At 35.1% G+C, this 15,343-nt stretch overlaps 1 long non-coding RNA gene across 4 annotated transcripts in view; it reads right to left on the bottom strand.

Moving 5' to 3' along the window:
• The window catches only part of LOC141518375 (uncharacterized), a 149,169-nt gene that overhangs the window by 51,223 nt on the left and 82,603 nt on the right, over positions 1–15,343 (bottom strand). The window lies entirely within an intron of this gene.

Raw genomic sequence — 15,343 nt, 5'->3', positions numbered from 1 at the left:
GATAATCATATAGTAGATTCAGACAAAATCATTGATAGCTTGACATCAATTTGACTTGAGGTGTCTGGTAGAGTACCCCATGAATTTGTTATTGGTCTTAGGTCTTTAAATATTTTTATAAATAACTTAGATAAACACATAGGTGGCATGATTGACATATTTTCAGAATACACAAAGATGAAAAAAATAAACCATATGTTTGATGATGGAATCAGGAATTCAAAATAATCTCAACAAGCTATATTGGACCAAATTTATGCCTTTTTAATTTAAACTTTCTATTTGTGTTCAAAAGCATAAGATGGAGGTTGTGTGACTAGGTAGGTCATCTGAAAAAATTGGAGTTTTTATGAGTTCAATATGGTTCAACAGTACAACGTGGCTATAAATAACAACAAAGACAACAAAAGATATGATTTTAGGTAGAATTTTAAAAGTAATACTGTTCAAAATAAGAGTGATAGAGGCCCACTGTAGTTTGCTCTGTTCAGATGAGATTTGAATTATGGTGTTTTGTTTTGGGTACCTTATTTTCAGAAGCGGGCTGCTTGGCTGAGGAGTGTACAGAGCAGGGTGAACAGAATGGTAAAAGGCTTTGAGACCAAGCCATTTGAGGATTAAGTGAAGGAGTGTGGGCTTTTAGCTTGAACAAGAGAAGATTCTGGAAGCTACAATAAATTGTCTTCAAATATTTGAAGTTTTCTGTCATTCAGAACAAAAGTGTTAGGGGTTGTCTACTTGACTCCAGAGGGTGATATTGGAGAGTCAATGTGATCCAACAAAAAGAAGGCGAGACAGAGACAGAGAGAGAGAGAGACCCAGAGAGGTACAGAGAATCAGAGTGAGTGAGAGAGAAAAGAGGGAGAGGGAGGGAAGGAGGAGAAGGAGAGGATGAGGCAGACAGACAGACTGAGCCTAGAAACAAGGAGACAAATCAGAAATCTAGGAGAGTTGATGAATGCTTGAACAAGGAAGAGGACTATATGAAATGAGAGAAATGAACAGATATAAGGAGTGCTGAAAAATAGAAGGGACAAGATTTGTGAACTGATTGATCATAGGGGGTGAAAGAAAGGGAAGACTCCAGGATGATTTAAAGTTTCAAATCTAGGTGACTGGGAAGCTTGGTAGTACCCTCAAAAGAAATAAGTTTGAAGAGGAAACAGAAAGATGATTTCCATTTTGGATGTGAAAAATTTGAGGCAATGATAAAACATCCAAGTTGTTATCTAAAGGGTTATTGACAATGCATAATGAATTCAGGAGAGACATTAAGACTGGATATATAGATTTCAGATCATCTACAAGTCTTTTGTAGATAAGTAGATAAAGATGATAAGTGAACCAATAGGGATATAAAATAATCCTGCAAATGAACAATCAGCAAAGTGGAGAGTCTTTTCATGGAAGTTTTTAATGATAAATTCTTCCCTTGAATTCATGTCACTAAATTTTCTATATAGCTCATTTGATAATCATTTGCTAATTTGTGGCATCTGTTTTACTATTTTTTAGCTTATTTAATAATGTATGTGTACTAGGCAGTGGAACTATAAGCTCCTTGAAGATGAGGACTTTGTATTCTTCATAACCCTTTGCACAAATCTATACTCAGAAAGAATACTAGATAAATGTATATAGAGAAATATCTAGTAAAGGGTATTCTTCCATGAACTACAGTTTGACTTTCACAGTTAAGATGGAAAGTGATGCTTCAAAATAAAAAAGAATTTCAATAAAAAAGAAAAAGTGATATCTTGCAGGGTTTGGTCTTGCAAACGAATGCAAAGAGAATTAGATGTGGAGTTAGTAGACTGTTTGAGCTCTTACTTTACTTAGCTAGACCTCAGTCATCTGACTAGATGGAACAGATTCCCTCTAAAGTCCTTTCTAGGCATTCTAGGACTGGATGATAACTTTATAGTTATACATTGTTATGATTCTCTCTTCTGCAAAGAACAAAAGACTTGTATCCCACTTTAATTTCAATATCAGAACAAATGTACTCTGTCTTGTGGAGACCTGATTCTCCATACCTTACACAAATTGAAATCAGAAAGGCAAAATGCTGATGGAGCCCAGATTGCAAATGCTGGAATCCTCCCATGAGGGCTGAAGGAGGCTTGTTTTCAGGATCAGTGCATATCTCTGTGGATCTTTCCCCATATTGCACTAGTCCATGACTAACCACTATAATCTTACAATCACAAATATGCAATTCCTTTTGGTTTTGCATCACATTGTCCCCAAAAGATATACATTTTGTTTTTTCATTTTCAACACCAGTGACTAGCATGAGCCAAATAGCTTTGAAAAACAGTGTGATGTGTTGTGGAAAGAACAATGGTTTGAAGTTCAGAAGATCTATGTTAAAGTTTATTCCTTGACATTCCTGGTAAGGTCAAGCAAAGCTTAGAATCAGCCAACTAGGGTCTTACACAATAGGCCTGAAGCTACTGAGACAATTATTTCCTTAGTATTATGCTGTACTTGTCTTTTGATATTGCAAATAAAGTTGGAAAGGACCGACCTTCAGGAGTTGCCTAATGCTATCATAATGGGGGTTCAGACACCCAAGTGAATATCTAAGGAATGGGGACTTATAGGGGGAATGTATGGAGTCAACTACTACAAAAATGGGAGAAGAAATACCTCACATGAGGAATAGAAAGAAGTCCAGTTTGACTGGATAAGAGAGTTCAGGAAGGAGAGTAATGTGGAAAGACATCTTGGTGTCCTACTGTCAAGGAACAGATACCAAGACTGACATAAAAATAAGGAAGTGTTTCTTATAAGGCCTATCTTCCGGGGGGTATCTTATGCCCGATCACCCTTAGATATAACTATTGAGCTGGTACCACATGGGAACTCAGTATGGACCCTGGAAGCTTAGACTTCAGCTCAATTAAACTCCTTGCCTCTATTGCCTCTAGCCCTCCCACATTTGGAAAAGGAGCATGCATGTGAACTCTATCGTGGAATAGTCCCAGCTCCTTGAGAAGTAGAATCCCTGGCCAAATGATATTTCCCCTTGTCCCATCTTCTATTCCTCTTCTCACAGTAGCTCTGTACTTTTGAATTCCATTACAGTTCAGTTTTACTATTCCTCAATCCTTTGCTTCTCCTCTCTTGCCTTAAATACTATATAATCATATTAAATACTAAGTATTTTTAATCATCCCAAATATTAAGTCCCTCAGGACTGAGTAAAATTTATCTCATCATATATGTCACTACAAGTAGCCAGAGGGAATTCAATTCAGTTCCATGAGGTACACTCTAACCTAACCCCTGTTATATTAATTTATACTGAAAAAAATGCAAGTTGGTTAGGATTGGAAAGCAAAAGTAGTTAGGAGGAGTGGAAAAGTCTAAATGTAGAAAATTATATTTGTGCTTGGCTGTGAAGGGAAAAATGAGTAGGGGATGCATGGAATCAACTGTGGAAAGATGGTAGAAGAAATGACATATTCCCCCAATGTCCTTCAAACAGAAAAAAAAAATGCTAGCTTGTAGATAATTTTGATTACATTAAATTTAAAAGCTTTTGCACAGACAAAACCACTGTAACCAAGGTCAAAAGAAATGTAGTAAATTTGGAAACATTTTTTACATCTAGTATTTCTGACAAAGGATTCATTTCTAAAGTTACAGAGAAATGAGGCAAATTTTCAAAAAACAAGCCATTCCCCAATTGCCAAATGGTCAAAAGATATGCAAAGGCAATTTACAGTTGAGGAAATCAAAGCCATCCATAGTCATATGAAAAATTGCTCTAGATCATTACTTATTAGAGAAATGTACATTAAAGCATCTCTGAGATACCACCTCATACCTCTCAGACTGGCCAATATGACAATGATCAATGTTGGAAGAGATGTGGGAAATCTGGGACACTAATACATTGTTAGTGGAGCTATGAACTCATCCAAACTTTCTGGAGAGCAATTTGGAAGTCTGCCCAAAGGGCAGCAAAAATGAACATACCCTTTGATCCAGCAATACTGACACTGGGTCTATACCCTGAAGGGATGATGAAAAAGAATTGGAAATTAAGTGAATGTTCTTCAATTGGGGAATGGCTTAAGGAACTATGGTATATGTATGTGATGGAACTCTATTGTTCTATTAGAAACCAGGAGGGATGGGAATTCAGGGAAGCCTGGAAGGATTTGCATAAACTGATGCTGAGCGAGAGGAGCAGAACCCCAAAACATCATACACCCTAACAGCAACATGGGGGTGATGATCAACCTTGATGGACTTGCTCATTCCATCAGTGCAACGATCAGGGACAACTTGGGGCTGTCTGCAATGGAGAATATCATGTGTATCCAGAGAAAGAAATGTGGAATTTGAACAAAGACCAAAGACTATTACCTTCAATTTAGGGGAAAAACCTCATTAACTTATTATGTAATTTTTCTATCTCTTATACTTTATTTTTCTTCCTTAAGAATATGATTTCTCTCTCATCACATCCAACTGAGATCAATGTATACCATGGAAACAATATAAAGACTAACAGAATGCCTTCTGTGGGGGTGGGGGGAGGGAAGCAAGAATGGGGGAAAAAATTGTAAAACTCAAATAAAATCTTTCTTAAAAAAAAGACTAGTTTGGCTGGATAAGAGATGGATCTTGTTCATCAGCATTCAGGCTGGAGAATAATGTAGAATAAAGATGGAAAGATCTTTTGTGTCCTATTGTCAAAATTTTTAAAAGTCATACAGAGGAGTTGAGACAATAGGGAGACAGTGATGTTTTGTTTTCTTTTTTTTCCCCCTAGTAAAGCTGTAATGTAGTCAAATCTGTGATTAATAAGAATCACTTTGGAAACTGTGCAGAGGCTGAATTGTAGCAGGGATAGACTTGAGATAAGGAGGCAATGACAACAGTTCAGGAGAGAGAGGATTAAGATGACCTGAATTAAGCCTCTAACTGTGTGAGTGGTGAGGAGAAGAATGTAAGAGATTTTGTGAAGGTAGAAATGGCAAAGTTTGGCAGCCATTTTTTAAGGAAGTTCTCCTTCATTCTAAGAAAAGCTATTACACTCTGTCTTTAACATTCCTATCATGCTCTAAGATACCTAAGAGTAGACAGATTATTTTCAACTCAATTTAGTGTATAAAATTCCATTATAATATCTTTGTAAGAATCACAGAAAATGTTTTTGTTTAAATAACAGCTATGTTCTAGAGATTTTTTTAGGATATTCATGTTTTGAAATGTGAGTGTGCCCCTCTGTACATAATCTTTTTTAATTCTATTTTTCCCAGTTGATATTTTATTTTATTTTCACAATCACATGTTAGGAAAGTTTTTCAACATTCATCCACATACATATGTATATTTATAAGTTACATAATTTCCTTCCACTTTTCCTTATCACCTCACCTCCCTTCAACAGGAGTCTTGTGAACATTGTACGTATACATTTGTGTTTAACAGGTTTACAGATTAGTCATTTTCTATATGAGGAATTAGGACTAAGGGAAAAGAAAGAAAACCATGAGATAGGAAGGAAAAAATAAGAGAAATTTTTAAAAAGCAAAGGCAGTGATGATTCAGATTCCGTAGGTTTTTATTTTGTTTTCTTTTTCTTCCTCTGGATGTTGCTAGCCTGTACTTAATTTCTAAAGTGAATAATAAATACTTTGAATTGTTCAAACAATAAATGCCATTGAAAAGATTTGAAAAGAATTAGTAAGAAACCATGGAGAGAACAGATTCAGTTGAGTCATGAGATTAGAAAGCATAAGCAAGTGTTGAAAAGTAAATGAGAAAAGAGGAAATGGAGTCAGTGGTGGTGGACACATTTTTCTAGGAGTTTGATCAAGAAAAGAAGAGATATAGAAGGATAGATTAAGACCACTGTAGGGGATAGAGAAGATTTTTAAGGATGATTTGATCATGTTAAATGCCACGGGAGAGGAATGGATAAATAGGGAGACTGGAGATTAAAGAGACAGGTGAGATGCTGGAAGGGGCAGGCTGTCCTATGCCCCTTATTCAAATGAAAGACAGTAGTGCAGTAGAAGGGGCAGCTGAGTGTTGCAGTGGATAGAGAGAGAACACTTGACCTAGCATCAGGAAGATCTGAGTTCAGATGCAGCCTCAGACACTTATTAGCTATATGGCCTTGGAGAAGTCTATTAACTCCTATTTGCCTCATCTCTAAGATTCAGATCCACTGAAAAGGGATATGGCAAATCATTCAGTGACTTTGCCAAGAAAATTGCATGGACAAAGTCCATGAATCATGAAAAGTTGGACATGAATGAAAAAAAGTATTTTTGAAAGAGTACAAAATTTGAAGTTTGCAGACCTATGTTTGACTTTGAATTTATATTTAAGCAACCTAGACAGGTTACCTCCCTACTCTGAATCTTATTTTCTTAATCTATAAAATGCAGGGATTGTAGGAGACAATATTTAAGATTTCATCTAACTTTAGCATCCTTTGATCTCTCCTGTGATAAAAGGTGGCTTAGATTAGGGACAAAAGAAATATCCAATCAAAGAATTACAAGAAAGTTTAAACATATCATCATTTGCCAACAAATTAAGCATTCACTAATGATTATTGAGATATCTCTTAAATTTGAAAGCCAATAGTGAAAATCTGCCTGTCTCTAAAGATGATTGTTACTTTTTTATTTATTTTTTATTCTTTCTATCCACTCCTAATTATCTAGTCACTCCACTGGTGAATAGCATGCTGCATCTCCAAAAGTAGCCTAGATGTCTTGAATGCAATATAGTTATCATTGCAAGTCAAAAATCACTTTACTTCCCTGGGCCCCAGTGTTTTCATCTATAAAATGAGAGAGTTGACCTGGATGGGATATAAGATCTCTTCCAGCTCCAGATTGATTATCCTATGATTCACCCACACTCTGCTGACTCAACTTAACCAAATGTGTGTCCCAATTCCAGGGTTGATTTGGTAAATGTTTTAACAGCTGACTTTTCAAAAAGACAGTATGCACAATACCCTTTTAAATTGAATCCTCAGCATAATATTTTCTCTGTCATTTTCTTAATTCTAGAAAACAACAAAACAATAATTCAATTCCTAATTTGTAGCATATGGTATGTTCTGACGTATACATGCTCAAACTGAAAATTTTAAAATTGTATGTTGGGGCGACTAGGTGGCACAGTGAATAGAGCACAGCCCTGGAGTCAGGAGGACCTGAGTTCAAATTCAACCTCAGACACTTAATCATTACCTAGCTGTGTGGCCTTGGGCAAGCCACTTAACCCCATTTGCCTTGCAAAAAAAAAAAAACAAAAACCTAAAAACCTAAAAAAAAAAATTGTATGTCAATTAAAACTCCACCATCTTGCTGCCCAATTCCTTCCAGCCTTCAGTAGCAAAAAAGAGAGCAATAAGACTGCTTGCAATGACTGTCTTCCAGGGTGCCCAAAATGATCTAATTCAAGATTCTGTATCCTCTGTAGAAGACATGTTATCCCTGTCTGGCTCAAAGGCAGTTGTACCATCTGCAAGTCTTAAGACTTAACAGCATTACCCCTTTAAAAGGAGAATGGGTGATGTTCAAGAATAAACAGAGTAATAACTGAGATGTTCAGCACAATTAAATCTCTCAGCCCTCTATTGTTTTTATTCCTTTTTCTCAGCATATGTTAAAACTTGAAAGTTTGTTTTATTCCTAATAGAGATTCTGACATCTGAACCTTTTATCCTTCCTTCCCTTGAAGGACACTTTTACCTGCTACGGATCTGAATAGAGGGACTTTAAAATGTTGAATCTACTCAGTATTCTGTGTGTTTTACCTACACAAGTTATCTTTGTTTATTGTGCAAGAGAAAAACTGAATCATGGATACACATAAACATTTGCCGCAATCATGTTCTTCAATTAACTGGAATATATAAGAACAATGTATTGTCTTTCAATTATATTGAGAGGATAAACAACTAGGTAAAGGTAGGCTCAGTGTTGAAAGACAAATTTTGGGAAAAGGAGGTACAAGATTAGAGATTGCTGAAATCATAGTTAGTAAAGCATAGTGGCTTTGTTGTAGCTAGAAAATTCTGGGGATCGGTATTGAAGACGTCAGACTTTCCATTTTTTTTTCTCATTAAAGGCAAGAAGGTTTCCCATGTGAAATAAATGCTTTAATAGTCCTTAAGTGTATTATTGCCTAGCCAAATAGTAATGTTAAGTAATGTTGTAGTAATGTTAAGTAATGTTTGCAGTAATGTTAAGTAATGTTTGTAGTAATGTTAAGCTCTCTAGAAGAAGCACAGCAAAGTAAGTCAGAACCTTGATTCTACAAAACACATTGCCCCATTCACTCTTTTCACCCCTGCAACACAACCAGCTCAATTTTATTCTATTCAATGAGCATTAATTTAGTATATATTTTATTCAAGCACTATTCTAGGTGTAACTGAAAGATAATTTGATCAAGGGAGAGCATAAACAACTCTGAAGACTGACGAGAAGAGATTTTTTTTTTGTAGAGGATACTGTCTTATATAGATTTACAAGAATTATAAGAGATGGTATAAGGAATCAAAGCATTCTAGACATTATAGACAAATTGTGGACTATTTGTACAAAGACATGGAACTGAAAGATGAAATAATGAGTTTGGAGAACAGTAAGTAGTTCAGCCTGGTTGGCAAGAACATATAGAATTCATAAGTTGGGGCGAAAAATCTGATTCTACAGGGACCTTGGAAGGGTAGAATTCTATATGGTCTGATGTAGTCAATACCCTCAGAACCTTGAAATGCTGGAGGAAGATATTGTGGATGATCAGCATTGGGCTCACACTCCCATCCTGGTTTTGATGCTTCCTTGATATTGAAGCTATCACTAACTGATGCAACCCTTAGACCAAATGATTGCTATCTCCAATGACCACCAAAATATTTAAGGGCTCAGTCATTTCAGTCCCATGGTCATGCTATTTTCTATGACTAGCCCCATAACTACATTAATTTATAAAAAATTGTACTTGTAACTTGAGATTGTGATCAGTGTTTACTGCTATGACAATGTAACCACTAATTCATAGAATCATAAGTATCCTCATTTTATAGATGAGAAAATAGTCCTAAGAGCCCAGAGAATGGCTTGCCTAAGGTTAAACAGTGTAAGTGGTGAAGGTGGGAATTAAACCTAGATCCTGTGACTCACTGATAAAGTCAAAGATAAAAGTTTTGCATACAACTGGAAAACATCTTGGCAGAAACTAGTTGTAGACCAACATCTCCCACCATACACCAGGATAAAGTCAAAATGGGTACATGATTTAGACATAAAGGGTGATATCATAAGGAAATTAGAGTGGCATGGAATAGTTTACCTGTGGATCTATGGATAAAGGAGGAATTTAAGTTCTATTCTTCCTTTATCTATAGATATCCATAGAACTTAAATAGAATAATTTAAGTTTAAACAAGAGCTAGAGCTTTACAAGTTATAAAATGAATAATTTTAATTATATTAAATTAAGAAGTTTTTACATAAACAAAACCAATTCAGCCAAGATTATAAGGAAAGCAGAAATCTGGGGGGAGGGGGTCAAAATTTTATAGCAAATGTTTCTGATAAAAGAACTCATTTCTCAAATATATATAGAATTTTGAGTCAAATTTATAGATCCTGTGACTTGTAAGTAAGCATATTTTCTGCAGTGCCACACTTCCTATTCATACTTTGTTGTGACTAGCCTAGAGACTCCCTTCTGACTTAAAGGGCCTAGATATATTTTGAGAGTCAATCAGTAAAGATTTATTAAGCACTTATTCTAGGTCAAAGATTGTGCTAGGTATCTGGGATACACTCAAAAATAGATAAATTTTGTTCTCAAGGAGTGCATTCTCTAATTGAAGAGAAAATGTGTAAACACTGATGTATAACCACATAATATAGAGATTACATTGGAAAAACCAACAGAAGAAAAACACTAAAACTGAAGTAGAAGGAGATAGGCTTCTTGAAGAAGTCTTAGTTTTGAAGAAGTCTTAGTCAAGATTTAAAGAAGAAAAACTAGGAGGTAGAGATGGAAAAGGAAAGGTTTGCAGTCATGAATGACCTGTGAAAATAATCAGAGTCAAGAGATGGAGTGTCTTATTCAAGAAGTATGGGAGGCTAATGTCACAGATCACAGAATATATTGGGGATCCAAGGTATAAGACTAGAAAGATAATTGGGATAGGAGGAGGTTATGAAGGGTGTTAAATGCCAAAGAAGATTTTATATTTGATAATCAGGGTGAAAGTGACCCACTGGAGTTTACTGAAAATAGGGTGACATGGTCAGACTTGAGTTTTAAGGAGAATCACTTTGGCAGCTGAATGGAAGTTGGACTGGAGTGAGGAGAGATTGGTGTTGAGACCAACAAGAAGGCTATTGCAATAGTCCAAGAATGAAATGGTAATGCCTATACCAGGTGGTGGCAATGTCAGAGAAAAGAAGGGGGTATATATGTGTATAAAAATTCATATACATATATAATATTATGATAGTAGAATTGATATGTCTTGTCAATTGGATGCCTATAGAGAAAGAGGTATAGAGATGCTGAGAATGACACACAAGTTATGAGCCTGGGCGATTGGGAGGAAAGAGGTACTCCACACAGCCTTAACAGTAATAAGGAAGCTAGTAGAGTTTTTGGCTTCAGATGTCTATAGGAATTCAGTTTGAGATATCCAAACTGGTAGTTTAGAGATATGAGATTTAAGTCAGAGAGGTTAGTACTGTATAAGTCTATTTTAGAAACATTTGAATAGAGATGATAATTGAATCCATGGAAGTTGATGTGTGGGAAATTTTTATTACACTGTTTGAACCTAGCCCTCCAAAGAAGAGAAGCCAGATCTATTGTTTAAAGACTAAATTTGTTTAATCTTAACCCAGGGCCTAGATTATACTGACTATAATCCCAGTCAGATCTGAAGATTAATGTAAGGAGCTTTCTCCCACTATACATTTCAAACAACCCATATAGTTTATCTGAAACTGCTTCTGTGTTTGCTAATTGACCATTATTTTCCTCTTTTTGTTTGAATCCTAAATATTGTGCAATTTATAGATATGCAGAGGGGGAGGAAGAGAAACCATTGCTTGTTTTTTTTTTGGCTCTCTCCTCTGCCTGATGACTTAATGCTTCTTTCTAAATCATTCCAGTTTTGGGTTTTGTTCTCTGCCACATCAATAATTGTGTCAGAAATAGGGCACATCAATAATCATATTAGAAGTTTATATCAATAATGTGTCAGAAGTAAGGTAGCTGGTGATCTACCCAAGAGAGAGGATTGACCTAGATTGGATCATTTTTTATAATGAAAACTGGATGAGTAACTTGAAGATTTGATACACAGTCCTTGTTCCATTATTTGAACTAAGTAATATAGGGAGCTATGTGGCAGCTGACCTAGGACCTCCCTTATAGGCCAATAAATAATCTTGGATGGATCAACCAAGGATTCTGGAGACAGAGAGATCATCTATTGATTTGATCAGTATTTCTCCAGCAGATATCACTGTTTCTGTCTCTGTCTGTCTGTCGTCTCTGTCTCTGTCAGTCTCTCTATCTCTCAGTTTCTCTATCTGTCTCTCTCTATCTTCTCTCTCTGTCTCTGTTTCTCTTTCTGTCTCTGTCTCTGTCTCTCTGTTTCTCCCTCCATCTCTGTCTGTCTCTTTCTGCTCTCTGTCTCTCAGTCTTTTTCTCTCTCTCCTTTTTTCCTCTCTTCTAGTATTTCCTTTAATCCTCCAGTGGCCAATAGAAATAAACTGTATATTTGTGTTTATGACTATATGCTGGCAGCAGCTACCTTGAGACATAGTAAGTGATCTAGGACTCTAATGCAAAGGTTGCCAGTTAAGCCATGTCACCAGTAAGGAATGAATCCTATATCCATTGAGTTGTTGGAGAGTCCATAAGAAACCATTTGTCTAACATCAGTTCTAGACTCATTCACTCTAGGACAACCCCAAATTAATGAGAGAAGCTCATATGTGTCTTGTCTAAATAAATTTGTCCAGTGTTGAGCTGTTCACTCAATACTCCAACGGTAGGCAACTCTTTTCTTTCCCCCTTCCTTTCTAACCCCCCCCCCCCAATAGACTTCTCAGGAAAACCTTTGTCTTATGTTATATCTAGTATTGTTCGTGGATTTTGATTCTTTGGAAGATTTCTAAGGGAGAAATGTGGTCAGCCTTAAATTTGCCTGTAAAAAAAAAAATTCAGTTACAGACTTAGAAGGCTGGTGAATGGGGTGGCTAGGTGGCGCAGTGGATACAGTACTGGCCCTGGAGTCAGGAGTTCCTGAGTTCAAATCCGACCTCAGACACATAATAATTACCTAGCTGTGTGGCCTTGGGCAAGCCACTTAATTCCATTTGCCTTGCAAAAACCTTTAAAAAAAAAAAGGCTGGTGAAGATTAAGGAAGTTTTACACTTGTAATAGTCCTCCCAGCTTTCTAAAATTGGATGTTAAACTCTTTCCCAATAAGCAAGTAATTACTTCTACTTCAGACTTTAAAGAATAAGATTTTTGAAAGGAAAAAACCCTGTAATATACTTTCTTTCATTTTAGCCCTGGCCAGGTAGGGGGTTACAGAGATAAAGTCAGATAAACTCCTCCTCCTCAAAAGAAAAATGTTTTTGTGCTTCATAGAAATATGTGGCATTATAAATTAATTGGAGACCATATTTACAATTGAAATGCTTTTTGTCATAAACTTCCAGATTATAATTTGAAGATTTCTATAAATACTGGTATATTTTAATAGGAAAGGAAAATGTGAGATTGCCAGATTACATCTTTGGAAAGGAGCTACCTGAAAATAGGGGTTCTATAGTTTGAGATTCTGGCCCCTAATGGTTTTGGGAAAAATTAAGGTTTTGAATGATGCCATTTATGATTGTAAAATAGATTTAATTGAATTTGTTCTAAAACTAAATTATAAAATGGTCCCATTTAAATTGAGGTGTGTTCTCCTATTAGGGTAATTATGGAATTTTGTCCTCCATAGGTACATTAGACCTTAATGAAAAATATAGTTGATATCTGCTATTAAAGTGATAAGTTCAAAGACTACATGAAGAAGAATAAAAAGCATTAAGTGCTCTAAATTTTTTAAATGAAATTGTTATAGAATGTCATATTGATAGATGGATAAAATAACTTAATATGTAAAATGATTTGAACACAAATTTAACCAAGTTTTTGTTATTTGACTGGCAAAAAGTTTTGTGGCATGTTTTAAAAATTCAGAATATTGTTTTGTTATTATTGGGCTTTTAATTTTTCTTGTTTTGTGATTTGGGGGAAAATCATTGCATGAGAAATGCTATTAATTTGAAAAAATATATAGCCAGAAAGTGATATAATTGTATCATTGGAAAATTAAGTCTTCTTCTGATAGAGACTATGGGCATTATGATTTTTTAAAAAGCTGTCAAATATTTAATTGGGCATATTTTGCTTAAAATGGATAATAATGATGACAATAATATGATTATTTAGAGTTTGGAAAAGCACTATAGACCTTATAAATATCTGAGTAATTCTTTGATCACCTACCAGATATCCAGTCCCCTTGGCTCTTCGGCTTTAGAAGTCATAAGTCTTATTAATTCTTTACAAAGTTACTGAAAGAAGGTTGTGAAGTTCTATAAAGAAACTAGGTTCTCTCAAAGCTGAAGTAAAGAGTCTTCCAAATTTATAAAGAGTGATTCTTATCTGATAGATTGACCTTTGCTTATATTATAAAAGTGTGGGACAGCTAAGTGGAAAAGTGGATAGAGCACTAGCCCTGGAGTCAGGAGGACCTGAGTTCAAATCCGGACTCAGATGCTTAATAATTATTTAGCTGCATTACTCTGGGCAAGTCACTTAACCCCATTGCCTTGCAAAAACCAAAAAAAAAATTATAAAAGTATACCTGGAATAGTGTGTGTTGGAGTTCATCTTTGAGCAAAGTTAGCATTGACAGATCCCAGATTTAAAGATCTCATTTGACTTTAGGAGTGAATATGCAATACCTTCAGATATGTAGATACTTTAGTTTTAGGGTGGTCAATGCTTTTCTGGGCTTTGAGTAAATTATATATTCATTGTATGTGTGTAACCATATGATGAAATTATTATTCTTAATTTCTAATGGTTGATATATTCTTCAAAGTGAATTTGAGGGGCAGCTAGGTGGTGCAGTGGATAGAGCACCGTCCCTGGAGTCAGGAGGACCTGAGTTCAAATCCAGCCTCAGACACTTAATAATTACCTAGCTGTGTGGCTTTGGGCAAGGCACTTAAGCCCACTGCCTTGCAAAAACAAATAAACAAACAAAAAGAATCAGAGTTAAAGTGAATTTATAACAAGGATGTATGTGTCTATTGTTAAATGGTCTTTTCAACAATTTTGAAAAGTGATAATAATAATAATAATAATAATAATAATAATAGCTACACCTAAGCTGTGATTAGTGATTTGAGGTAAAATCTTTTAAGACTGTAATTTGATAATATTCCTAGTTTTTATATCAGGTATGATTGTCTGAATTGTCATTAAGCGAATAATCCACCATTGAAGGAAAATGTCAAGTGCTGGCCCAAAGGAAGTTGGTCTGAGAACTGTTACAGGTAGATATCTTTGCCTTGGAAGTTTGAGAGACCAACCTTACAAATATGAAGGTAGGATCTTTTTAACTCTGTTTCCCCCACTGAAAAGTAAATTTTCTCACCTGGTAATTCTAGGTGTGGCTATGATATCTTGTGAATAATTTGGAACTCTGTTGTGTGGTTGACCATTCTGAGTTGAAAGCTAACTACAACTCTTACTTGGAAGCAAACTGCAGTAAAGAAACTATACTTATGTCAGTCTGTGCCCTTGAAAGGACAATTTTGATATTGTTATAACCAAGTCCTTTATTTTTCCTTTCATAGCAAATTTCTATGACAAAGGTAGGTGAACTGTAAAAGTATGTGTATATGTATATATGTATATATATTTATGTGTGTATAAAATGAATCCTTTTGTTACATTATACAACATTTCTGAGCTACTATAATAAAACACAAGTATGAAAAATCTTACTGTTTTAAATTTTTCTATTCTGAAGTTGTGGTTACTAGTAAATATATGTATATATAAAATTGGGTTCTTAAAATATCTCATTCTCCTGGATGATTTAAGGATAATATATATACTCAGAGTAGAAAAGGGACAATTAAGGCAAAAATATAATTTGATATGTAAAAATTTTAATAGAATAATAAACTTTACTCTGAAAAAATTAAATTATTTTCTCTAAGAACTAAGATATATAGATATCTACATGTTAGATAT

The sequence above is a fragment of the Macrotis lagotis genome, chromosome 3 (assembly GCF_037893015.1).
Source record: "Macrotis lagotis isolate mMagLag1 chromosome 3, bilby.v1.9.chrom.fasta, whole genome shotgun sequence".
Lineage (NCBI taxonomy): Eukaryota > Metazoa > Chordata > Mammalia > Peramelemorphia > Peramelidae > Macrotis > Macrotis lagotis.
The sequence above is the reverse complement of the archived record's forward strand: the minus strand, read 5'-3'. Positions and strand labels throughout refer to the sequence as shown.